General features: G+C 35.9%; 1 protein-coding gene across 1 annotated transcript in view; it reads right to left on the bottom strand.

Annotated features, from left to right (window-relative positions):
- The window catches only part of mbl (muscleblind), a 379,239-nt gene that overhangs the window by 230,730 nt on the left and 121,591 nt on the right, over nucleotides 1-26,918 (bottom strand). The window contains exon 2 of the mRNA XM_069505215.1: nucleotides 4,948-4,989. The gene's annotated coding sequence lies outside the window, so the exon portion shown is untranslated. The remainder of the gene's footprint in view (nucleotides 1-4,947; nucleotides 4,990-26,918) is intronic.

Here is a 26,918-nt window from a genome sequence, read left to right as displayed (position 1 = left end):
CTTACAAGGAAGGTCATGCCATGCCGGCTCTTGCAGAAAGTGATACCTATCTGTGGCACCAGCGTATGGGCCACCTAAACTTTACTGACATAAACAAAATACCTAACTGTACTACTGGTGTAAAATTGTCTCCGATAAAAGAAGATATAACTTGTATAAGTTGTTTAGAAGGGAAGCAGAGTAGGCAACCTTTTCCAAGTGAGGGCTCCCGGGCAACTGAGTTGCTAGAGCTCATCCATTCCGATGTATGTGGACCGATGCAAACAGCAACACTTGGAGGTGCGAGGTACTTTGTCACTTTTATAGATGATTTTTCACGTAAAGTATTTGTATATGTAATTAAAAGTAAAGCCGAAGTATTTGAAAAGTTTATTGAATTTAAGAACATGGTAGAAAATCAATTAGAAGGTAAAAGGATTAAAAAATTAAGGAGCGACAATGGCCTTGAATATAAAAATAACAATTTTGAAAATTATCTTAAAAAATATGGTATTTTGCACCAAACTAGCAACCCATACACTCCTCAACAGAATGGTTTGAGCGAAAGAATGAATAGAACTATTATTGAACGCGCCAAATGTATGATATTTAATGCTGAATTACAGAAAAACTATTGGGGTGAAGCTGTGGTTACAGCAGCACACATCATCAACCGTTCGCCAACCAGATCGCTCTCTTACATCACGCCTGAGGAGGTGTGGACTGGCAAGCAGCCAGATTTAAGTCACATGAGGATTTTTGGGTGCAAGGCCATGGTGCACATACCAAAAGAACGTCGCCAAAAGCTTGATGCTAAATCACGTGAGTTAATTTTTGTTGGATACAGCAACTGTGTAAAGGGCTACCGTTTTATAGACCCCCAGAGCAAACAGGCAATAACTAGTAGAGATGTTGTATTCCTGGAGTCCACTGTAAAAGGAAATAAAATTAATAATAAAGTAAATGATTTAGCAATAGAAAACAATACATTACAAAATAAAAATGTTAATTTATCAAAGGAAAAAGTAAATAAAAAGCAAGATACATCAAACTCACCATCAGATACTATTTATGTACCATTATTTGACGAAGATACAGAAGAAGAGAGAAGTCAGCCTGATGATAAAATTGATGAGTCAACGTCCTCACACCAAGATTCAAGTCAATCATCAGACTATACTAATCCTGATGATGAAACGTACATACCTGAAGAAAGTTTCAACACTCCTATACATGTGAACATTCGGTCTCGGCGAAATGTGGTACACAAGGAAGACACTATATCACCTCCTCCTTCTTCTTATATATGCATGAACAGTGAATCAGCAATGAGCATTTTAGACAGTGACCCACAATCCCTCACCGAAGCTCTACAAAGCAGTAATGCAGCGTTGTGGAAAGTAGCGATGAATGAAGAATATCAGTCATTGTTGAATAACAACACATGGATTCTTGTAGATTTACCTAAAAATAAAAAGGCTATACCTTGTAAATGGGTATTCAAGACCAAAACTGATGAGGAGGGCAAGGTATTCAGGTACAAAGCTAGACTTGTTGTGAAAGGCTACTGTCAAAAGAAAGGCATAGACTACCATGAAATCTATGCTCCAGTGGTACGCTACTCTTCAATGAGGTATGTCATTGGCTTGGCAGCTAAATATAGTTTAAAAATTTACCAAATGGACGCTGTCACTGCCTTTCTACAAGGAGACATAGAAGAAGAAATATACATGTCACAACCGCCATGTTTTGTGGAAGGCGACAAAGTCTGTTTATTACAGAAGTCAATATATGGCTTAAAGCAGGCGAGTAGACAATGGAATAAAAAATTAAATACAGCTCTCCTTGAAATAGGTATGTTTCGCTCTAAAGTTGATCCTTGTATATACTATAGAATAATTGATAAAGAAGATATGTTATTTATAACCGTTTATGTTGATGATTTACTTTATATATTTAACAAAGAAGATACAGCCTCTATGATAAAGAAAAAATTAAATGAAAAATTTCATATGAAGGACTTGGGCGTAGCGAAACGGTGCATTGGCTTCAGAATAAATCAAAACAATATTCAAAATGAAATATCATTGGATCAATCTCTATACATAGAAAGAATACTTAGTCGATTTAATATGAGTGATTGTAAATCTGCATACACACCTTGCGATGCCAATGTGCAACTAAAGAAAGCTGATAGTAATGAAGAAATATTAAGGAATATTCCATATCAAGAAGTGATTGGATGTCTGTTGTATCTATCACAAGGAACCAGACCTGACATTGCTTATACAGTCAATATGTTAAGTAGATACAATAATAGCCCAACATCTCAACACTGGATTGCAGTCAAAAGAGTACTTAGATATTTAAAAGGAACTTTGAATACCAAACTTACCTTCAAGAAAAATGATTGCAACATTGTGGGCTACTGCGACGCAGACTGGGCTACTGATGTAGAAGACAGGAGATCATGTTCTGGATATGTATTTTTGTTTCAGGGTGCTGCAATAAGTTGGTGCTCTAAAAAACAGCCAACTATTGCTTTATCTAGTACAGAAGCTGAGTACATGTCATTGGCCACTGCTATACAGGAAGCTATTTGGTTAAAGCAGCTGGAAACAGATTTTTGGCCTCATCTTTCAGGTACACCTATCTCTGTTTACTGTGACAATCAAAGTGCCATTAGTATTTCAGGGAATGACGCATACCATACAAGAAGCAAGCACATTGATGTCCGCTACCACTTCATAAGAGAGAGGGTGACAAGCAAGCAGGTTTCCGTACTTTACAAGAGCACACAGGACATGGTGGCTGATGTTCTCACAAAGGGTCTGCACCGGCCTAAGCACCTACAATTCACCAAGGCAATGGGTCTGCGTTCAGAGGAGGGTGTTGGTGAAATGGAACGCAGCCCATAATGTAAACGTTTTGACACTTCGCTCTGTTCTCTTTGATTTTATGTCTCCGCCGCGTATAATGTGTTTTTTGTAAAATCCTATTTAAATCAGATAATTAAACAAGTTTAACTAGTTCAAAACCCGACTTTAATTCAGACTTTCACAGCACAAAATAGGAAGATGGAGCCGACTGCCGAACGACTGAACGAGGCCCGCTCGATGAGAATCGTAAACTCCCCGTTTTCATTTTTAATACATCCATAGTACGAATCTTCGGTGACTCAACCTGTCTAGAGACGCCATGGCGCAGTTTTAAAAATCGCGAAAACTTCTGAACTATGGCAGAACTATGTGTCGCTAAGACGTTTACATACAAAATTATGTGAAACACATTAGTTACTAATAATAGATTTCTGTTATATTTTCATGTATGTATTCCAATTAAGGAGTTGGCATACAAAATATCATCTACATTTCTAATCGAAATACATTTTTTCTTAAATCCGGGCATTTTTCTCCCACTGTATACAAATCTGAACCATTTTTTTAAACAAAAATGGCTAAATCTGTACTAAAATTGTGTTCATAGTTTCATGATTTTGATCAAAACGGTACAACTCCAGTAAAGTTGCAATATTCATTCAGTTTTTTGCTTTTCCTGTAAAATTCTATTACGTGCAATTACACCGTTTTGTTCGCTAGCGCCTCAATTATTGACCACTTGGCCAATTTCCCAGCTGCTGCTGCAATAAGGCAGATTCCATACCATATAGAACAATAGCGTCAGTCTATATCCACTGTACGAATTCATAAATATCGTGCCATATTTGCGAACTACTTTTTAGTACAGTTTTATGGGGTTTTATTGCTTTCGGGTATATGCCTTCGAATTAAGTAGAGTCAAAACAAATAGGGCAAAGTATTTTTATCCAACTTTAAAGAGGTTATCAATTCGATCCACATTTTGTATGTGTACCTTAGTAAATGTATGATGTTAATTTTTCATTGACGACTGATGTTTGCTGCTTTTCATCGATTGAACAGTTTTATTGTTTCTTTTTGGTTTTTTAAATAGATACATGTAAGTAAGTAAGTAAATTCACAAACATATTATAAGCACTTACAACATTCTTTAACAGTAGAGTTTCGCTCAAGGTGATACTAATTTGGTAAAAATGTTACAAAGATCTTCTGATATGGAGCCTGGAGGACGGTGCTCTTGAATGGGCATAATTTCATTCATGGTGTATTTTTAGCACATATTTTTTAAATGATAATGTGGCTAATTCTGTTGTACACAATCTCTAAACGAAACTAAAATGGCACGTCTAAATCGATTGGTATCCCTTTCATAATGTTGCTTGCGGAAAAGGAGAGCACTAGATTTAGACCTGTTAATTTAGTTTAGTTTAGAGATTGTGTACCTACAAGAGAATCGGCCCCAATATTGTAATAGTCAACGGCAATAACACAATTCCTGTGCATAGACTATAAAAATACTTTTTGTGGTATATACGCGTACTTATAGTGTGATCTAGGTCAATATCGGATAAAAACGATAAAACGCGGAATGGTTCAGAGTCCCGCTCGTGAACGCAAATTGACGGATAAGGTGCACTTGCAAAACACTTTAGTCCGATTATTAGGGCACTGCTTAAATACACACTCCCAAATTACGTAATAAATTCGTTGAACTTTGTTTCAATTATTTTTTAAATAATATTTTTATTTTAAATTAAAAAGCAAGAGCTTATATAAGGATCGTACTTCTTTCCGTCTCGTTGTATATGTATACTAGCTTCCCGCGACTTCGTCCACGTGACGTCGATGGTCCGTCCAGTAGTTTGAGTTGTGCGTTGATAGATCAGTCAGTCATTCAGCTTTTCCTTTACTAGGTATATTATATAGATGTATCTTGTCTTTTAATAAGCTTTTTGCATGTCTTTATGTCTTGGCATCCATAAGGTCGGTTTGTTATCGGTTTATACGAGTAAGAAACCGACCCTTTTTAATTAAATTTACAAGTACAACTTACTGTTGATATTAAAATAGAAATAATATGACCCTTTACCTTTTCGCAAATTATCTCTTGGATACTAAGCGGCAACGTAACCTGAAACAAGATTTCATATCTTAAGTACTTATCAATGAGAAACCTTATGTTACAGATATTATTTACTTGTCTGTTGATAGCCGATCTTATCAACTAATTGTGCTTGTCTATCTATCGATTTAAAGTCAGGAGAACTAAAGATTGTAATTCCTCTTTGAGAATTTTAATGAGTGAAATCTTTTAATTTCCTTTACTTAATGAACAACAGTGTTTTAACAAGCCGTGGATTCTTGTTTGAAAAAGTTTAACTGGGCTATGAAAAGAATTACTTTTTATTCGTTTTCATTTGATTGCCAAGTAAAAAGCAAAGAACTAGGTAAATGAAAACGCAGTATAGGTAGGGTTTAAAAATAACAAAAGTGAGTGAATAGGTAATGGGGATAATCAAATCAGTATCAAGGAACAAATACTCCAATTATAGGGACATTATTTCTAGTTGCGAAACCATAAAATATGATAAGATAAGCATCGAGAAATGAGTTACATATGAAATTCTATTTTTTGGATTTACGAGCAAATTGAACCTGCGCCGAGTCGAGAAGTGCGCCTACTCGTAGCGCTCCGCTAATAAATTTACGTAAATACGACGGAGGAGTTGTCAACAGACATCTCGGATTAAATAGTCGATTGCACAAGTTAATTCGACGGGCCTGCAGTCGCAGGGTGCGTTCGGTGTAAGTGCAGCGCGTTTGATGCGGCCGGGTTGCTGGGATTGCCGGTCGGCGGTAAACAACGCTCGACGGCAGCTGGCGGCGTGCGTCTGCAACCGACGCGCAATATCCCTTTTACAAAATAAAGGAATTCTTCGAGACGACGATTGTTCGCCTTCTTTACCCTCTTACCCTCGCCCGAGAAATACAAACGCACGCCTCCGAATGACTTTACAAAAATTTGCATAGCATGGGTTTTTTTCTCTATATTTTCACGCTCAGAAAAGCAATTTTTGTACGTCGCTCGCGATACGGAACGCGGGAAATTGCAGTTGTCCCTCGAACGGAGAAAACAGTGCGAATGGAGTCGCGCTGAGTATTGTGCCGAGTACAGGCGAGCGATTGCTTCGCGCTTTATTGCCATTTCTTCTTTCTATTATGGACGTTTGAATATGTTTCTCTTTGCTATATTTAAGTATGTAGAGATAAACGTTTGAGAATTTGAATCGCTAAAGAAAAGTTTGCTTTGTCTCTGAGAAGCGAAAAATATTATCTTTATTTTCGTCGTTTTCTTGCCGAAAATCCCCTAAATAATTCAGGGTAATGTAAGACGACAGCGCAATTAAGCAACCCTCCAGTGTTCACGATTTACAGAAAGAGTTTCACTGCAGTCGCAGTTATTTTCCGATGTTGTGAAATTCAATTAGCCAGAGACATCGCCCGCTGCGTCTGTATACAACAAATTATCTTCATTACGCGCCAGATGATAACAAAATAATTGTTAATCACTTTAAGTCTTAAGATACTCGCCTATTTGTGATTATAATCTCGAAATCACCGTCAATACCTTACGACAAAATTAAGTGAACTATTTCGTTACAGACAAAATAAAATAGGGTCTTTCATTTTTCGAATTAATCCAAGCGCGTAGAAACTGTTAAAAGTCTAAATTTTTATAGATTTTGCAATTGGTAAGCAGCATATACCTAATTAGAAATCTTTGTTCTCGGGGCAGAATTTATTAATTTCTAAAAATGATGAAAACAAATAATATTTAAGTAGTTTTAAAATACATATGATACTAATTATCATATTTTAATTTTTAAGTCACACGTGGATAAGACCTACGATTGTCGAAATTTTTTATGAATAGGTACTTACAGTTGCAGTAAAAAAGAAACAGAATAAAGATCTAAAGATTTCATGAATAGATCAAAAGTATTGATTACTATAATTTTCAATGTTTTCGTTTTCCACAAGGATGATTTAAGAAACCAGGTGCTACATAAATTAGCGCTTTACCGAAAATAATCCGAGAATTTTCGGATCGGGATGGTAATTTAGAGCGACAGTGTCAAATGGTTCATTATATTTTGTTTACTTTGCGAGTGATTATTATAACAAATAGGTCGGCGTTCAAATCTTGCCGGTGTTAATAATGGTGACGAGGTTGGTCCTTCGAGCCGGAGTATTAGAGATGATTAACGAGTGTCGTCATCCGTGAACTGTACAAGGAGTGCGGTTCTTATTTATCGACATTCTTTGTTTGAGTGCAGTTTAAGTTCACATTAAAATGTTCGTAAAAGTACAAAAGTTGAGAAATGCAGATATGATTAAATGTATGTTTATTATTTAATAATATAAAAATGTGTTGCTCATCGCAAATCTCGAGAACAGCTGAACCGATTTCGCTAATTCCTTTCTTATAATATTCCTTGAAGTACGAGATTGGTTCTTACGAAGAGAAAAATTAAAAAAATTTGAATCGACTGTTAGGCGGAACGAAGTTCGCCAGGGCAGCTAGTTAATAATAAAAATGTCTCGATTAATAAAAATTGTGATACATCGCACGCTGATTAGGTACTTCCGAGTCTCAAGTGGTAATTTTTGCGCGAGTTAATTCTTCTTTTCGTAAATCTTCTTCTAGAAGAGAAAATTATACGAAAGTCCTATGTTTTTGAAGGAGTCGTGAAAATCGACATTTAGGTTAATAGGTTTAAATAATAAAAATCTGTATACTTAAGTCAGTTCGGGAAATTCCCCCCTTAAGGGTGGTAAAATAGGGGGGAAAAGTTTTTATTCGTTCGTGTGGATTTAGAATTTTGAAAATCCCGTGGAAACTCTTGTATTTTCCGGGATAAAAAGTAGCTTATTTCCGCCTTCGGATGTTCTCTGGATGTTGGTATCTCCGTACCTACCATATTTCATAAAAAATTGTATAAATGGATTGGCCGTGAAAAGGTATCAGACAGAAAAACTTTCGCATTAATAATGTTAATACAGAATAAAAAATGTAGATAAGTAATTATGTCATATATACCTTTATAATACCTGCTATAATATAATAGAAGCATATTTATTAGGTCACACGATTCGTCACTATTTGTGGGTTGCAAATGTTGATAAATTCGGTCCTCCGAGCCGCCGCGGTATTAGAGAAGATTGATTGGTCGAGCTACTTTCAACTTTGACAGTAAAATGATGCGATTTATTGTATTCAATTAATTTGCTGGCTTTCTATTTATCATTTTAAAAGAAAATTTCGTCAAATATCTTAACATACTCTATTCTCTTTTCTTAATATACCTACTATATCTATTAATGAAATACGTAAAATTTTAAAAACTTAAAATAAGTGGATGTGTAACGATCATATAATTATTATGTTCATTGTAAGTTGAGATTTTCTAATTTTTCATGGTACCTAGTTACTAATTATAGGTATACCTACAAATATATTATATCTGAGCTACAAGAACACCATAATACTGTCTGTTACAATGTCTAAAATCTGAAGATTATTAGGTACATCTTGTCAGTAGAGGATACAAAATAATAATAAATATAGCAAACTTATTAAGTCAGTGGCCAACAAACAATGGGGCAAGTTATTGGCGATATACCCTCGCTCTATCAAGCTATAACCACCTCCCTTCCTCCTCAACCCCCTACCCCCTCCTGAGTCGAAAGATAGAGCAATCGGAAAAAGCTCTGGCAAGAATACACCAATTAACACGGCAGGGGGTAAAGAGTTAAGAGCCGAAGATGATAGCCGAATGGATTTCAGTATTGAAAAGCTTTTTGCGATTCCTTTGTTCAATAAGTACTAGCTAACTAGATTAGAGTGTACTGATAGTATGCCTATTACCTAGATTTTCTTTAAATTTTATTTAAATAATATAACAATTTTTGGCTAACCCTCTCGAGTGATACCTCGTTAAATAAGTGTTTCAAAATCATTACTGGATTTCTTAGAGAGTTCTTGGAAAAAAATAAGGCACCGTCAACGAATAATCACGGAATAATGAACGCCAAAGTTTATAGCAACTAGCATGGCAACAATACGGTATCCCCCTTTATGGGAGTTCTGACACGCACTAGTCTAGTTTTATTTATTTGTTTGCTAGTAAAATTATGTACCTACTCATAAATGATAAAAAAAATAGTAATATACTTACTTTAAAGAGACTTTGAAGTTATGGGCTTAGGAAGTTAACTACAGCCAATAACCACGATCACAAGCAAGACAAGTAATCCTATTGGCCGTAATCTCAAACAATGAAAGACTTAAACCTTATTTACACAGTATTACGGTATTACGCACCGATCTCTCGTAATCCATTTTACCGAAACACGATTATATCGCGTTACAATGGACATGAAAATCGTTTTGTAAATTGATTGTATTGTATATGGTGTAAGCAATAATGGTTTTCTGTTGTAACGATTAAAATGAGAGTTCTATAAGGTAATATTTTGTTACTAAAAGTTGGTTGGTATTATTTAAAAATTTAGGATTTAAAAAACAACCGCATTTCTTGAAATTGAAAATGACTTAATGAGAATTGGACCAATCGCGCCTAAACGAAATTAAATACTACTTAAGTAGGTTTTTTTTATTATTATCAGAATAAAGAATGGCAAATTGCCATTGCGCTGGAACCATGTCTCATTAATATCGAAATGACGTCATTTTGACGTCAGCTGAAATAAAAATTAACCTACCATCAGTTCGAAACTTCAGTCTCGTGCTGACGTCACTAAAATTAATAGTGTTTCTAAAAATTACTGTTGAGCAGCATACAAGATATATTTTCATTAATGATATTATTAAGTATTACGATAATTCAAAAATATTACTGAGAATAAAAAAATATGGTTTGGTCATTAATTCTTAAACCGTGACGTTATAGTTATAAGTATACCTACTAGACTTTTAATGAAAACTTAAAGAAAATAAGATAAATATAAGATAGCATATAACATTAATTTTAATTAATTGATGAATAAAATTAAATGTTGTTATGTAATATTATATAAATAGATCCACTATATGAAAAAATCATATTATAAACTTGTAATTAGAGCGATTAAGTCTTTCTTCAGTAATGCTGCTATAAATCATGCTTGAGGAGATGCGTGGGCGCAAGGCGTAACGTGCAGCCGCTATTTAATTAATTTATTTACACGTTGACCATTATTAAATTGTATTTATACAAAATTGGATGATACCCACGAATTCATCAGCGTGGATATAGGTTTCTAAAATTCCCGTGGGAACTCTTAATTTCCTTGATAAAAAGTACCTAACCTATGTGATATATGATGCAAACTATCTCTATACTACTTGAGCAGATGATGCGCTCAACTTCGTCAACGTGGATTTAGGTTTTTAAAAATCCCGTGGAAACTCTTTGATCTTCCAGAATCAAAAGTAGCCTTTGTCCTTCCCCTGGTTGCAAGCTCTCTTTCTACCGAATTAATGGATGGGTCGTGAAAAGCTAGGACACATTCGTATTTATATTATTAGGTATTATACGAGCTTTTTCCCGCTTCCCAAGAATTTGAAAGTCTCAGCTTTCTGAAACCAGTGATTTGAATTGATATAGTTAGTCAGACAGTTTCACTTTTTATGTATATACCTGGATACTTAAGTAATGTGAGAAGTAATAATAGGTAGGTATACTACATACAGCCGTATAAAACTCTCTTGGATTCGGCCCAAAACAAGCTGTCCGAGTGGACGGATACGGATCCAATCTAACAAAATAGCAGCAATTACAATCCCAAACTAGACGCCGCCGCCCGTAGGAGGTAATGGCCGGCCTTCGACAACAGATAAATAAAAACGACGACTCTATTAGTAAATTGTCTAAATATCATACAATAACGGTCAAGGCATTTTCGGTAATTCTTTTCGGTATTTTGAACTTTTAATTTTCATACATTTTCTTTTTTCAATTTCATTTTCATTCATTTCATATTTTTGATTGTTAGTAGCGAGAGTGCAGCAACTTCACATTTTACTCACACAGATTCGAACCCCAGCTGTAATTAGGTTTCATTTTATATTGAACCTACAATGCAAAGTAAAAAAAAAATGATGCAAACGCCTTCGATGTTATCTACACTAATATTATAAACAGGTAAAGTTTGTAAGTTTGGATGTATGGGATAATCTTCGAAACTAATGATCAATTCTGAATACAAATTACACGAACGAAGTCGCGGTGCAAAAGTAGTCATTGATTTACCTACCGCGCAAAGTCACTGATGAAGGAAGCTAAAAATATCGCGTGTATGACTCTAATGGTTCAGAGAGGAAGACTGTAGGGAAAACAATATCGGGAGAGAAATGGGCACGTACGGAGACGCAGAATTAATCAGTTAGTCACACTTGTGGCGAAGTAAGGCAGAGTCGATTAGGGGGTACCTTGAGGATTATTGAGACATCGGTGAGGCCAGCTGTGGCCGGCAACTTGCCGATATTGCCGCGGACAGGCTGCCCGCAACTTGTTACAACTGCCCAAGAATTCTCAGCTCCACTCAAACTTCACCGTACCACGGATACATTTGAAAATACGAACACTAGTGACTATGTCGGTCCTGACACCCCAAACAATTAGATACGAGTGTTTGGGTAAACTAACTTTATGAACGGAGCGAATATTATTATATTCTATATCTATATATATAAAAGGAAAAGGTGACTGACTGACTAACCTATCAACGCACAGCTAAAAGTAAAGGACGGGTCAGGCTTAAATTTGGCATGCAGATACCTATTATGATGTAGACATCCGCAAAGAACTGATTTTTGAAAATTCAACTACTAAGACGGTAAAATAGGGTTTTGAAATTTGTGTAGTCCACGCTGATGAAGTTGCGGGTTTGAGCTAGTAACAATATTATATACTATAGTGTATTTTAGCGTTTATCCGCGACTTTCATGTACGTGGATTGCAGGTTCTCCTATCCAGGGAAATTCCTATAGCAAACGAAATGTTAGTGTGCCTATTCGCTGTAGTAGAGTGGAGAGGAGTCGTGTTCAGCCAGTCAGCACACCAATCAGATTATTAATATATCATCATCATGATCAACCCAACACCGGCTCACTACAGAGCATGGGTCTCCTCTCATAGTGAGAAGGGTTTTGGCCATAGTCTACCACGCTGGCCATGTGCGGATTGGTAGACTTCACACACCTTTGAGAACATTATGGAGAACTCTCAGGCATGCAGGTTTCCTCACGATGTTTTCCTTCACCGTTAAAGCAAGTGATATTTAATTATTTAAAACGCACATAACTCCGAAAAGTTAGAGGTGCGTGCCCGGGATCGAACCCCCAACCTGCGATCAGAAGGCGGACGTCCTACCGACTAGGCTATCACAGCTTGATATATGACGTGCTTATTTTATTACGTCATCTCCCAGTACTCTGATAGGTCTGCTGAACATCTTCACTCCGCTCCGCTACCAGTAGTCAACCACCATTAATTTAGCAAAAACTCTTAACAATTTAATTAGGCATCTGTGTTGCATGAATCGCATAGCACAATATACCTACCCAATAAGGCAATAAACACAAATTACTGTAAGGGCACGTCGTAACCTAATTAATTCTCTCATTATTATAATAGATAACAGAACGACGGTGAATATTAATTATGTGGAATGAACGTGCATTACGCAAACAAAACAATCATTTTAATTAATGTTTAAAATGTCTATTGATCGATCATGCCAACATTGTTTCGGCACAATGAATTTTAAAAACTGTTAATTTAATTTGAGCGTGTACACAAGGTTTAATTGATAGTTCGTTATATTTCTCGATGCAATTATTTAGTTATAAGCCGGATCGCGTTTCGCATACGAATCCCTGACTGACCCCTGCCTCAGCCCCGATTGCCGCAGCCCATACCGCGTCGGTGCAAAGGGAAAACTGAATAAGTAGCGTTTTTGAGAAAAACATTTTTTTATTATTCAGGTCCAAAATCGCCCAAATTTACTGAAACACTCGTTTAGATATTTTAAACTAATGTTAATTGACAGTCAGGAAAACTATAAAGATTTTTTTTGGTTCAGAAATATTTCTGTATCTTACACAACTTTACCATTATAATATAATTATTTTGTGGAAAACTAAATAAAATATTGGAAAAAAGTACATAAATACTGTCTCACACACAAAAAATTCCAGTAAATCATTTGCCTTACGGCTTACCTAATCATTTATGTTTTAAAATAACAGTAAATCGCGGTTTTTTGTTTTTTTTTTTAATAAAAGACTATCGCTTAGCTGCAATCAGACCTGCTGGCGAATGGTGATATAGCCTAAGATGGATCGTGTTTGCCTAGAAGATGCCAATTAACTCTTGACTTGAAGGACCAACTATTGTTAAAACTGGAGGGGAAAACTGCTGCTGAAAAAGCTTTCCATATGCTAGCAATCCGAGTTAGAAACGAGGCTGCTTTGGACGTGTTCGTGGAATTTCGAATAAATACGTACTTACGAGTGCAGACCTTGACGATGCCTTGCGATACGACACGAGTGATAGAAAGGTGAAGGAGGAACCAGGTCAAAAAGTATTTGGGCACATTCTCCGAAATATATTATCATGTGGAGTATTGATAGTGAAAAGATAGACAACTAGATATTTTGAAAATGTTGTTACATACTTATTTTTCCCTTAACATGGACGCGTACTGAGGAGTTCACGTGTCGGTAAATTTTATTTCAATTCGTGCGAGCTGTCGCCGAGGGTCGTTTGCAACTTTATGATGACCATTATACTTGTTTTCGTGTGATAAATTTTAAATTGACTTAGGAAACAGTACCTCACAGTTACTTTCATTGTCTGTCACGTTTAATGTTACGTAAAATATGAATCTGTATAATAATTTAATTTAATGGAATGGTCAATGTATTTATTTTGGAAGGTAAGGCTTTTGTATGCAAATAAATACCTACACGTGTACCTACAAGCGTGTGTAACGTGCGAGTGTACGGGGCGTCCCCTCGCCTCATACCCCGATTGTCATCTCAACCTGTCGCGGACTATAGGTAAGTTTGTTTGAAGCGCGGTACGAACAAACTGCTCTTAAAACAGGATTTATATTCTAAATTTTCTTGAACTAAGTCTCGGGAAAAATACTAGTTTATCTTATAATAAAATTTATCAACATAAGATAATATATCTTAGTTTATATTTGCATTTTTGCTCTTCCAAATAGGTAAATACAACACAAAAACCACTTCCCTAAATCATAAAGCATTCGCAATACTCCAAGGGAAAATATTTGTTCGATAGTTTCTGTTATTCGAGTTGAAGGTTACTTTTACTAACGTTTGTAGTAAAATTTGGTTATATTATAGAGAAAATCGGTGCTCTATAAATCTGTTTTAGTAATACTTAAGTATTTTATTCAAAACATTTAAATATAGTAATCCTAACAAATAGATTTAAAAGCACAATCGATTAGATTGGATATTCGATAGAGAGAAACACGGGCGTATCGTTTAAGGCTTTTGTTAAGCCAAGACCTCAACTACGTTCGCCCATTTTGAACGATACACCGACAAGTGAATTCATCGGATATATGCTCGAATCCAGCACTGACTGTCAATCACAGCTCGCGCTGATTGGATTTCGATATAGCACCAAAGCTGACGTCATACCGGGCTAGGTTACCAATACACGTCACGTCAGATTACTATTATTAGACAATACAACACTCGTAACAATACGTTGGGAAATTGGTTTAACTTGTCAGAGAAAAAGATCAATTACTTACCTATTTAATAATGGATATAAATTGCTTAAATATAAATAAATCTACATAATTTATATCATAGAACAATTTATTGTATTTACCTAATTAAAGATCTAAATATCCTAATAATATTATAAATGTGAATGTGTAGATGTTTGCATGTTTGGATGTTTGTTACTCAATCACGCAAAAACGGCTGAACGGATTTGGATGAAATTTGGAATGGAGATAGATATACCCTGGATTAACACGTAGGCTACTTTTTATCCCGGAAAATTAAAGAGTTCCCGCGGGATTTAGATAAATGTAAATCCACGCGGACGAAGTCGCAGGCATCAGCTAGTATTATAAAATAAGAAAAGTTCTGACTCACTAACTGACTCATCAATGCCCATCCCAAGCCAATGGCGTGAAGTCACGGGCGATTGCTAATTTAAAATATAATATTATAAGCTCTACCTGTACCGCGTTGCCAGACAAAACAGAGTTGTATGCTGCCGTACTTAGTCTGGACCCAGCTAATTCAGTTTTTTAATAGAGGTGAAAACTAGGTACTTTAGCTTTCCTTAGTTTGCTTAAAAGATAAACAAATTGCAAAAACATTCTCGGAGAAACGCGTAAGCGACGCGATTTGCCAGGCGCTTTAGACCGTACAGAGTTAGATTTTCACTCGTATCATGGTTTAATTGGTATTGCGCTTTTTACGCATTACATCAAGTAGCTTCTAAAGTGAGGAAAACTAAAGTGTGGAAGCCAATATTTTGAAAGTAATAATTGTTAACAATGCAATGCAGTATCATTCACATCCATCGGGCCCGATTGCAAGCCTACAGAAGTAATGGTATATCGTTCACTAAAATTGGACGTGTATTGCGTCAATCCGATCTGGTATTCCGGAACAGATAATTGGAGGCAAAACGGAAATATATATCCAACCTTTTCCACCTCGCACGCCACATCGAAACAAAATTCGCATAGAAACTTTATACGCGTCATCACTCCCAAATGGAATTGAATACATACTGTATCAGTCTGTTATGGCCTAAGTTTATTGGCTATGGCCGATCATAAAGTGATCTCATACACCGTTTGATACAAACAAAACATGTAAACAGGGGAAGTGTGAAGGTAGGTCAGTATTCTTTCTATAGGATTATTATGTTCATCGAAATAAAAGCTGTGACGCTTTGTATTTCAAAATGTACGAATTTCGGTGGAATAGTAAAATTTGTAGCTAAACTGGTATTGTAAGATATGTTTCGTAGCTCCCAAATAGAGGAAAGCTTTGAGTGTCAGAGGATTGCTGTACAAAATTTACTATCACTAATGCCATACTATAAATCACTAAGGTTTCTTCAACCGTCACTAGCTGTATGACGAGCGACTTCGGCTGGGTGTTAATACACGTATTAACCCCCTATTTTACTCCGTAGAGAGGTGATATTTCTAAATAATTTCTTAACGGATGTCTACGTCATAATAGCTATCAGCATAGCCAAATTTCAGGCCCGATCGTGCACGTAGTTTGAGCTGTGCGTTGATAGATCAGTCAGTCAGTCCCATTTCCTTTTATAAATTTAGATAAAGAACGCCATAGCTACACAATCAATACCATTACACAACCATAATTTTTAATTCGTCTTGTGTTTGTCTGAATACAACTGATTTAATCTGTACTTTATACAAGAGCCTCTATCACATGTATGACTACATAATCATATAACTTCACATAAAACGTAATGTAAATCGTAAGGTTTATATACGCAACAAAAATATGCTAAAGCTACACAACCAGAAAGATTTTTTGAATGGAATTTTTTGATTATTTGATATGGTTTTTACTTTTTTATACAAGAGGTTCTATTACATATCCGAGTACGTAATACATAGGCTTTTACATAAAACACTATGTAAATTTCATTAGACATTAAAATAAATCTTCCTTATTGATAAATAGGTCTAGATTAATCTGTCACATTACTCCAACATAAGTTGCTCGGAAAATATCTGAGAACTTTTCTAAGCCTAGCTTAGGACGTTTCTCTTTACGCTTTTTACCTTCTATTCAATATGGTACGTGATGAATTACAACATAAATTGGTTATCTCGTATCTTTTCTTCGATGTTTAATTAACAGATTAAGCTTTTTTTACGGGATATAAATTATATTATAGTCTGGTCAATATTGGTGTTCCCAACATTACCAATTTTTTGGGTTAAAAATTGGTACGAATGTTGGGAACACCAATATTATAACCACTATAATATAATTTATATCCCGTAGTGTAAAATAAGTTTTAGGCCTAATAGGTACCTAATACTATAATATTATAATCATTTGCCCAGTAGATACCTAAGTGGTATCAGGACATATCTCGTTCGTTTAGTAGAATTTGTATATGCGAAAGTAAGGGAACCACCACAATTTAAATGTGATTAATGGAAAGTGGTCACGACCTTCAGCAATGATGAATACGACGCACAGAGGACCTAAATGGTATTAAGGTGCAGGTGTCATATAGGTGTGACAACGCGTATCAATCGATTGTTCTAGTGTACGTTCTCCACATCAGAAACTGATGGGTGAATAGACTTGAGATTTAGCTCTTACCTTCCTTCCTCTGTGCTTCAAATTATGACTTTTTCCTGAAGGTAAGAGACTGTGATAGATCGATATCCAAAAAAATTGCGTAGAAATTCTATCTATTTTCAAAGTCTATCCAGATTAAAAATAATAATCAATTATCGAGGGTTTACTATTTGACCCCTAAGCGGATTAGCAATCGCCCCATGTAAAATCTGGTAACGTGCCAACTTTGTATAGAATAATACCTAGTATCATCCTGATTAAATATCGGGAAAACGTTGTCTCGGAGACTTAAAATTGTGATACTACCTTTTAAGATAATGGATAAAGGGTTCCGCACATAAGCTGTAGGTGAAAAAAACAAATTGATGAATATTTCATTCAAAATGGATATAATTAAAGTAAATATTAGTCACTCATATAATTATTATTTTATTGATTTAATTTTTATTGTTTTTTTTTTTAATTTTTAACTTTTATTTCCATCGAATATACAAAGAAATATTTTTTTTATATGTAAATTAAAAGTAAAAAAAAACAACATTAAATTAAAACAAAAAAAAATTAAGTAAAATCTAAAACCTCATCGAGACCATCACAGCGAGGCATTATGGAATTATGTTATAAATTATACATGCATAATTCATAACTGCTAAACATTTGTAAGTATTAATCAAAAGTAGGTAGTTCGTTATAAAATAAGTAAAAATAATGTCTAAGTTAAATATTGATGTAGACGATGTACTAAAAGCTAAAAAATAATTAGATAGGTACCAGATACCAGTCATCACAACACACTCCTCAATCTAGAGCATTAATCAGATTGAATAAAAAAATATACTGAATAATAATATAATGTATACCTACTTATTTACCGATACATTTTTTTATAAACAGATTATCCCAACCCCCAAGTAATTCTTCTGGCGTAGTATGAGCCGCAAACGAGCTGATCCCCTGATCAGCTAGTTACACTTAACATAACCACTAAACTCTAGTGCACAGTAATGGAGCACGTTATCGATAGAGCAGGCAATAGTGCCTCGCATGGGGACATGATGAACTTTGCAGGCGCATACCGTGAGAATACGTTAGCTCCTTTATTTCATTTTAAGGTGGTGGTGCAATAGCAACTTTGCCTTGGTTAGGCAAATTTGTTGCAAGCAATATGTGGAAAAGCACAAAGTTTAAATGGTGTGCTCTACTATTAATTGCGCATTTGTGCAGGTTTTAAACAGACGATCTAATTTGGTGCGACCAGACCAACGGACTGTGCGGTGCGCTCTACATTGAGCCGGTGATAGCAACAACAGCGTTGTTGGCGCACTAACACAAAATCTGTTTTAGGATCTCTTCATGGAGACAGCTCGTGAGATAGGGCGTTCGTTGCAGGAGAGTGAAGGTTGGCGTAAAAATCAAGGCTTTCGACGGCACTGTCACCAGCTATACCATGAGCTATCTCGGTCAAGTGTTACACTTATAGATACATGTTTACAGAGGTCTGTTCAATTATCACGCCAGCATCAGCTTACCAACTATACATTATACTGTTACCAGTCGCTTGCGTAATATAACCCCGTCAATTATACTTTGGTTTTTAACTATACCTATACGAACTGCAGCAGAATTGAATTAAAACAAAATTGAATAGAGACTCATTTAGGCTCTTCTTCAATTTAAAGTGCTAAAGTAGTATTGGTTTTGGTATTAGGTAGATATCATGTTTCACGTAATTTAACTAGGGCTTCTGCTTATTATTCTCAACATATGTATATCTCACTCGCTAATTAAAGTTTGAAGCTATGTTAATCTAACTTAATAACGCTTTCGGAGTTCTAAACCTACAAGCATAATAATAATGCTAAGGTATTAATTTCTAGATTCTGCAGGTTACTGGTTCATCCAAGGCATTACTCGTAGATAGGTTATTGTATAACGTATAGGCATAGGCATTATGAGTCCTTAGCCAGAGTTCTAGAATTTTGCACTGTTCACTCAGGTTCTCTCTGGTATTAAAACTGACTTAATCAAATCAGATCAAATCTGAGTACAGTACCCGGCATGAAACATCGACTACATCGACGTTTAGAAAAAGATTTCGTAGAGCGTTTTCTCTGTTTCTCTGTCTCTTGAGACCGAAAAATGTCACATAGGTATGAATGACAGAGACAACGCCGAAGCCGAAATCTCTGTCTAAAGGTCGATGTACAATTTCTTGCTACTGTACATAGTCCGAGTTCTATCTTGTGCGGTCAGAACTATGAACTGTTACTAAGAATTTTTTTAATTCTAAAATGTTGATATTGCAAGAATGTGAACTGTCGTACATGTTTGTTTGGGATTGTCAGGGATACGGAACGCTGAAGTCGGTGCTTAGAACTCAAGTAGGATGTTTTTTTTAATAAAGAAAATTAGCCAAGCATGATGACTAATATTCCCCTTTCCTAAGCGTTTAGCTTGTGCTAGGAGTAGGTACGGCAATAGTGCAACTGGTGAGATTTGAACCAACGACCTTTCGGATTTCAGTCCGCTTCTTTAACCATTGGGCTATTGAAGCTAATTTGAGATGAAAAGAAATGAAATAAAATGAAAATTTATTTATAATAAGGAGGATAGACTTAAGTATCGGTTGTTAAACACAGGTCACCGAGCATAATATCATATCTGCTTATAGCGGTATAATATGCTAGGTGGGGACTTATCACAGCACATTATCTACAAACGAGGTGATCAATACATTAGCTCTAAGCTCTAGTGCTCAGTAGCGGCGGCACGTTATTGATGGAGGAGACGATACTGCTCGCACCGCCATATGATGAACTTTGCAGGCACTTACACGGGTAGAACGTGTGCACATTATTTATTCTGCAAGGGTGTCACTTTATTACGCCGTATTCAAAATTGTGATTTTTAGGGTTCCGTACTTCAAAAGGAAAAAAGGGGACCCTTATAGAATGACTTCGTTGTCTGTCTGTCTGTCTGTCTGTCTGGCGTGTCTGTCAAGAAACCTATAAGGTACCTACTTCCCGTTGACCTGGAATCATGAAAGGCAGGTCCGGTAGGTCTTATAGCACACGTAAGGGGAAAATCTGAAAACCGTGAATTTGTGGTTACATCACAAAAAAAATTAAATGTGTTAATAAAAAAATAATTAGTAAATTCAACTTTTAAAATAAGATCAATATACGTATACTTACCAAGTGGTGTATCAAATGAAAGGGCTTTACTTGTAAATTCTAAAACAGAATTTTACTTATTTTTATTCATAATAGTTTTTGATTTATCGTGCAAAATTTAGAAAAAATGCGACTGTAGTACCTACTACAAGACTACTACGTCTCGTTAAAACTTTTAGTTGACAAACATTTTTTTCCTATACTATAGATGGCCGATATTACAAACGTTGCAGCTTGAGCTATGAAGTGGCTGTGAAGCTGATTTTGAGATGAACAACATTTTTATGGAACCATCTCGTGAACTGGAGAAAACGGTTCAATTCAGTGCATTTTTTCATGTACCTACAGGTGCATGAAAAAATGCACTGAATTGAGAACCTTCTTTCTGGAAGAAGTATTTGTAGTAGAAGTAAGTTAAGACGTGGACAGATAGACGGATATCGTGCTTTACCCAGTTGGACAGAGACCTGGCTTTGTTCGGTTAGTTACCTATACTTTCTTGAGGAATTAAAGTTAGCGTCAAAGGGATTTAAAACAACGAGGGTATCATGCAAATCTAGCTCTCTATGTAAAGGAAAATGGTCTGAAAATAAAGTGTTGCTCCTAAGATCCTTCTTACTTTTTAATTACAAAGTTGAAAAGTTGCCGAAGCTTCAAAGTTGGGAAGATTGCTCAATTATTTATGACTTGATTAACAAATTAAAATTATAAGCTCTATTAATAGTAGTTTGTTAATAATGAAGCAGATTATTCCGTCTGGCAGAGACGTGTTATGAATTTTTAAGCACCGAACTTAGGTATCTCGTCATGAAACAATTACATTTGAAGTTAGGTAGATGTTTCGTACCTATTGGTATTAAATTTTATCTCGTATTGTTATGACTTTTGTATGATACACCTTTATATTATGATTGTTTTTCTTAGCTTATCTATTTGTGACATTAATGTTTTTAAAAGTAGGTAATAGATTCCACTATTTTATTGCCTATTTTATTATATCATGAAATAACAAGAGGGACAATGTTTTGGTATTATTTTTATTACTGTCTCCTTTTATTGTTTTCGATAAAGACGTAGTAAATAACAACAGAAGTGAACCTTAATGTTTATAGCATTAAAGCAATTTCAGCACCTTCCTGATCTACAAAATATATTTCAGTCTTAAGCATTATAATAAGTCTATGGTCTCAATAGCTCAACGCAGAAGGGGACGCACTGAAATCAGAAATATCGTAGGTATTATCGTGCCTATTCACATTATGTCTACCATACACTTAGCGCATAGTTATCGAAAAATAAACATTCTTGTAACTTCAACATTCTAATAACATTTCTAGAAATATAATTAACTTATTGTTTGTCTATTAATTTTGTTTTTATAGGTAAGACTATTTATAACTAAGCATTATGTCCGCGACTTCGTCCACGTGGATATTTTTTTAATTTTACGGGATAAAAAGAAGTTTATCAGGTTTTTAACCGATATCCATGCAACAAATCACGTCGAACCGTTGCTTTTTGTCCTACCATAAAACACCATTATAAAATGGCAGCTTTATTGCTACAACCATCTAGCCTATGGGCTAAGAACCGTTGCTGTGTTGTGGCTTGATTGAAGGACAAACCATCGAACCAACACACTTTCAGATTTATACAAATGGGTAGTACCTAAGTGAATCGGTTTATAATAAAAATAAACTGTTATTAAAATATCTACCGGAGCGAGACCAATAATTAATCTATGGTTCTTAAGATATAATAACAAAACAAGTGCATAACGTTTCAGTTAGAAATGCGAATAAAACCGTTGTAAGAAATAAAAATTTAAGTGAATAGGGAATTTTCCCAAGTCCAGACTTAGTTACAATTACACTTATATTATTTATTTATCGTACGGCAACGGGGCTTCGTCCGCGTAAAGGAATTGATTTGTGCATAATTCAGCAGCGAAAACACCTCCCCGGGATCTCTATGTAGTAATAAAAACAAAACATTCCTTTGTATTTTACTACTTTCCTCCGAATAAATGACTGCATTTTTTATGCTTTTCATCCCTGTTCATGTAATCAAGAACTAAGTATACAACTTTTCTAATTTACTCTACCACTGATTTTCACAAAATAATGGACACTTGATTCTCTTTGACAGTCCACGTCTAATATTTTATTCAAATAAGGTTTCGTTAACATAATAATTAAATGCGCTTTATGAATAACAAGTCTCAGGCAGCGACGCCTCGTAAATAACCCAACTTTTCCTACTATTCAGCTCGATACACATTGCGCATATTAATTAGTTACTTTTCGGTTCGGAAACAAAGTAGCTTAATTAAATTTTAACAGTGTGCACGAAAACGCCTGACCGTGATGTATATTATTATACTTTTGAGTGTAACCTTTGTTTATAATTTAGGAAGTATTAAATTAAGTTATATTAAACTTAAAAAATGTGTTTTTTTTGGTAGATTCTTAACAGAACTCACACCCGAAACTGCTTCAATATAACGAAACACAAAATTCTGCAAAATACTTACACCACTCATTTTCATTGCACTAAGTAAATACTTAAACCTCTCCTTTTTTCCAAAAAACAAGAGTTCCACCTTAATCTGATAAATTACTATTGGATGCAGTTAATCACAAATTTGCATGGTTGAAAAAAAATCTAGGTATGTGGCGTGTTACCTATTGCGTTTAATTTTCAAGGAATTATTATTATCTAATAAAACTATTTAACATTACTATTGAATCTCTATTTCGTATTAAAAATTAAATCAAATTGTGTTTTATATAAATAATCGATTAAAAATAGTAATTTACAAAGTAAAGTAATCTAAACGACTTACGTTGTTTTTATCTTTTGCAATTAATTTAGATCGGTATTTGCGACAAATCGAAATGGCCATCGGGGTATGAGGCGGGGTGGACGCCCCGCACACCCGCACTGCGCCCGCACTCGCCCGCACCGGGTTAGCGCGAGATTTAGTCCCCACCCCGATTGCCATCTCGACTTGTCGCGTACTATACGTACGCATGTATAGGTTTTATAGAAAATCTTAACACGAAATGCCTGGAACGCCAAAATGTCTTACCACGCACTATCGAACAACTGAGTCAGATTCTTGTAGGTAATTAACCGTCGCTATAAATTGGAGTGTCGGGCGGTCAGCTCATTGCGGAGGCAGCGCACGTCTCCCGCCCAAAGATGCGGCGTCCAAACATTGTCAGTGCACCGCAGCTCCAGCTGTGTTCGCTAGTTAGTGCCTGTGCCTACACGACAGGCTACGTGCTGAAATATAGCGATTGCCATCGATGCGACTGAGCGTTGGAGGTCGAATTTTTGACAAACTGAGGCCGTAGTACCAACTTTTGAAATAAAAGGCTTCTTTAGGAGTGACTTGAGATTAGCTTAGACTTTTTTCAGGCGCAAGTAATGTTGATTCGACATTTCCGCCGAAAATGGCTGCAGCTATTGACGTTTGTTTTTATTTCAACCGCGCGTAAAGGTTGACCGTTTTTAAGTTAAAATAATAGGCGAGATCGATTTACGGCAACAAAATCAAGACAAATGCAAAAGCATAGATATATATTTATAGATACATATTTTTGTATAGTCCGTACAAAATGACTCCTCATGCGCCATTTTAACTCTATGGGTCAACTGTCATGTCAAAAGTACGGTTCTTCTACAAAATAAGGACTAAAATCGTAATTTTGACATGAAATTTGACACAAAAACTTAAAATGGCGCGTGAGGAGTTAAATTTTACGCGATATACATACATACATAAATATCTTCTAAGCAAAAGTGTTTCATCTTATAACTTTCTATCAGTAGTGGTCGTGGTCAAGCGAATGTCTATACATATAACAATGAATTATAAGAAATGCATATCATGTCATATTTATTTGAAAGTTATTTCAGCCATCCAAGCCGCCCATCTCGCGGGGGTTCCATCGATAAAGTTTGCAAATACCGCGAGAAAAATGTGTCACATTGACTGTGCTCGGGCTGTAAGTTCTGTCCTCTTCTATGGCTTGTATTTAATGCGTAGTCTATTATAATACACTACGATGTTAAAGCCCACAATACTACTAACTATTTATATGAAAGCTACTACTATAGCTAAAAGTCTTTAGATATCTAAAGCATTTTGATACAATATGTTTGCTTGCTCTATATAGAGCTTCACGTGATCGTTCTGGCTTACGTAGGTATATCTGATGGAGTTTGCGACTTTTTGAACTAGTTGGCTGCTGTCGGGAAGTTTAGCCGCTAGTTAGATAGTATGAACGGACTTGTACTGATAAACAGTCAGGTTCAGCCCTACATTGTATAAACTCGCTTAGCCTAAAGTTCAAAGCATACTACATACATACGAGCATACAGTCCACAGACTATATTTAGGCAAGAGTTATGCAAGAACTAGCTTATGCTCGCGACTTTTTCCGCGTGGACTACATAAATTTCAAACCCCTAGTTCACCCCCTTAGGGGTTGAGTTTTCAAAAATCCTTTCTTATCGGATGCCTACGTCATAATAGCTATCTGCATGCCAAATTTCAGCCCGATCCGTCCAGTAGTTTGCGTTGATAGATCAGTCACTCAGTCACCTTTTCCTTTTATATATTTAGATTAATTTGTAATTTGTAGTAATTAATTTTTGTGTCATTCCATCTACGCCAGTAAGTGCGCGTTGATGTCGAAAACGCGGAAGCGGATGCGGTGGCGAGGGTGTCAATTTTTGTATAGAAACGTGCGCGCGTTGGTTATCTACATAAAAAATGAACACTCACATACTCACATACCTATACCTACTCTAAACGTTTGTACCTACTAACATGTAATGTAACAATTTGGAATTTGATTTTGAGCATTATTGCATTATAATACCGGTTTCCCACGGTGCGTGATATTGCAGATGGACGCGGACCAGCCTGCACCGACGCACCATGGAAAGAATATCTGCTGTAGTAGCGCAGACACGTCATCGGCCGAGCCTTGCACGCGGTGCGTAGCTGTCTGTGGTCGTCGGCCGTGCGTGATAATTCGCAGAATCACGCACCGTGGGAAGTAAGTATAATCCAGGTGCAGTACTGATCTGAGGAACATTCGCTTTAAATAACACTCACTTACTGTAGCATTCACTATAGTAATGTTCGAAGTTGTATTTTTATCCAATACAAAAGTGCTACACAATGCTCGACTTGATGCTATTACCTGCGTCAAGTCGAGCATTATATCACTCACCAGTGTAACGTTTCAATTCAAGCTAACAGTGAAAGCTCCTGATCAGTACGCACCCTAATATTTTGTGAGGTAGCCCACTTTGTGCCACCCACAAGTTAGTGAACAAGCATGTTTTTATATTATCAATACATTGATGCATTACATTATATTGACCATAAAAATATTTCATCTCTTATTTTTCTGTTCCTTTTCTTGCTAAGACACAAAAAGTAAATAAGCATCACTTCGTTTGCTGCAATATGCCATTGCCATGAGCCTTTACCTATGTGTAAGTTTACAATACAATTTCATGCAACTTTTCTAAGAGTATCAACTTATGTAGAGAATTAAGTAAGAATGCTTTTGCATAGTTGTACAAGTCTTTTAAGCATAAAATCAAAGTAGAAACGCGGCACCACGCTACATGTCAACTAGCTTTAAGCGAGTCCTCTAGCTAATCAGGTACCTGATGGAGTTTCCCAGCTTCTAAACTAGTTGGCTGTTGTCAGAAACTTTTCTTGCTCAGTGCGAGGTGCCACGAACTTAGAGAGAACTTAGAGATAAGAAGACTCCTAAATACGAGTACATACCTAACCTACTCCATATTACTTGGTGTAAGAAGAAAGTTCATTCTAAGATGTACTAGATATACTATTAGCACTAGATTTTCACTTTTTATCGTATGTCGCAAAATTGAAAATTGCCGATATTCTATAAAATACTGTCGGATAAAATTTGTGACGACGTCACATGTGAGTGACAAAGCGCTATTGTAAACTATGATATTGAAGAAAAGTTTGCCACTTCAAATGGCGATCACGACACGGAACCACGGAACATACCAAATGACAAAGGCTGGAGGGGAGAAGACATCGCGTGTCGGCGGCTCCGTAGTACATCCCGAACGACGAGCTATGAGACTTATGAGGATTACACGAAAATGCGTATTCGATGACATTTTTCGGGGCCGTGGAAAAAGATGAAATATAAGGAATTCTAAACGTGACTTGAATATCGAGTAAGGCGCCACCTATTACCGCTATATGTCCGTTATTTTCGCGGTTTTGCGGAAGAGTCTCGATGAAACCGAGCATGACATTCCATCCCTAATATAAAAATGTAAGTATGAAAAAGCTTTGTTAAAAGCGACTTGGCTTCGCTCAAGTGCCGAAGTTTCGAAGTGGAAAACTTTACATGGAAAAATCTTTGCGGAAAATGATTATTATTTTGA

The sequence above is a fragment of the Maniola hyperantus genome, chromosome 1 (assembly GCF_902806685.2).
Source record: "Maniola hyperantus chromosome 1, iAphHyp1.2, whole genome shotgun sequence".
Classification (NCBI taxonomy): Eukaryota; Metazoa; Arthropoda; class Insecta; order Lepidoptera; family Nymphalidae; genus Maniola; species Maniola hyperantus.
This window is presented reverse-complemented; position numbering and strand designations above follow the sequence as displayed.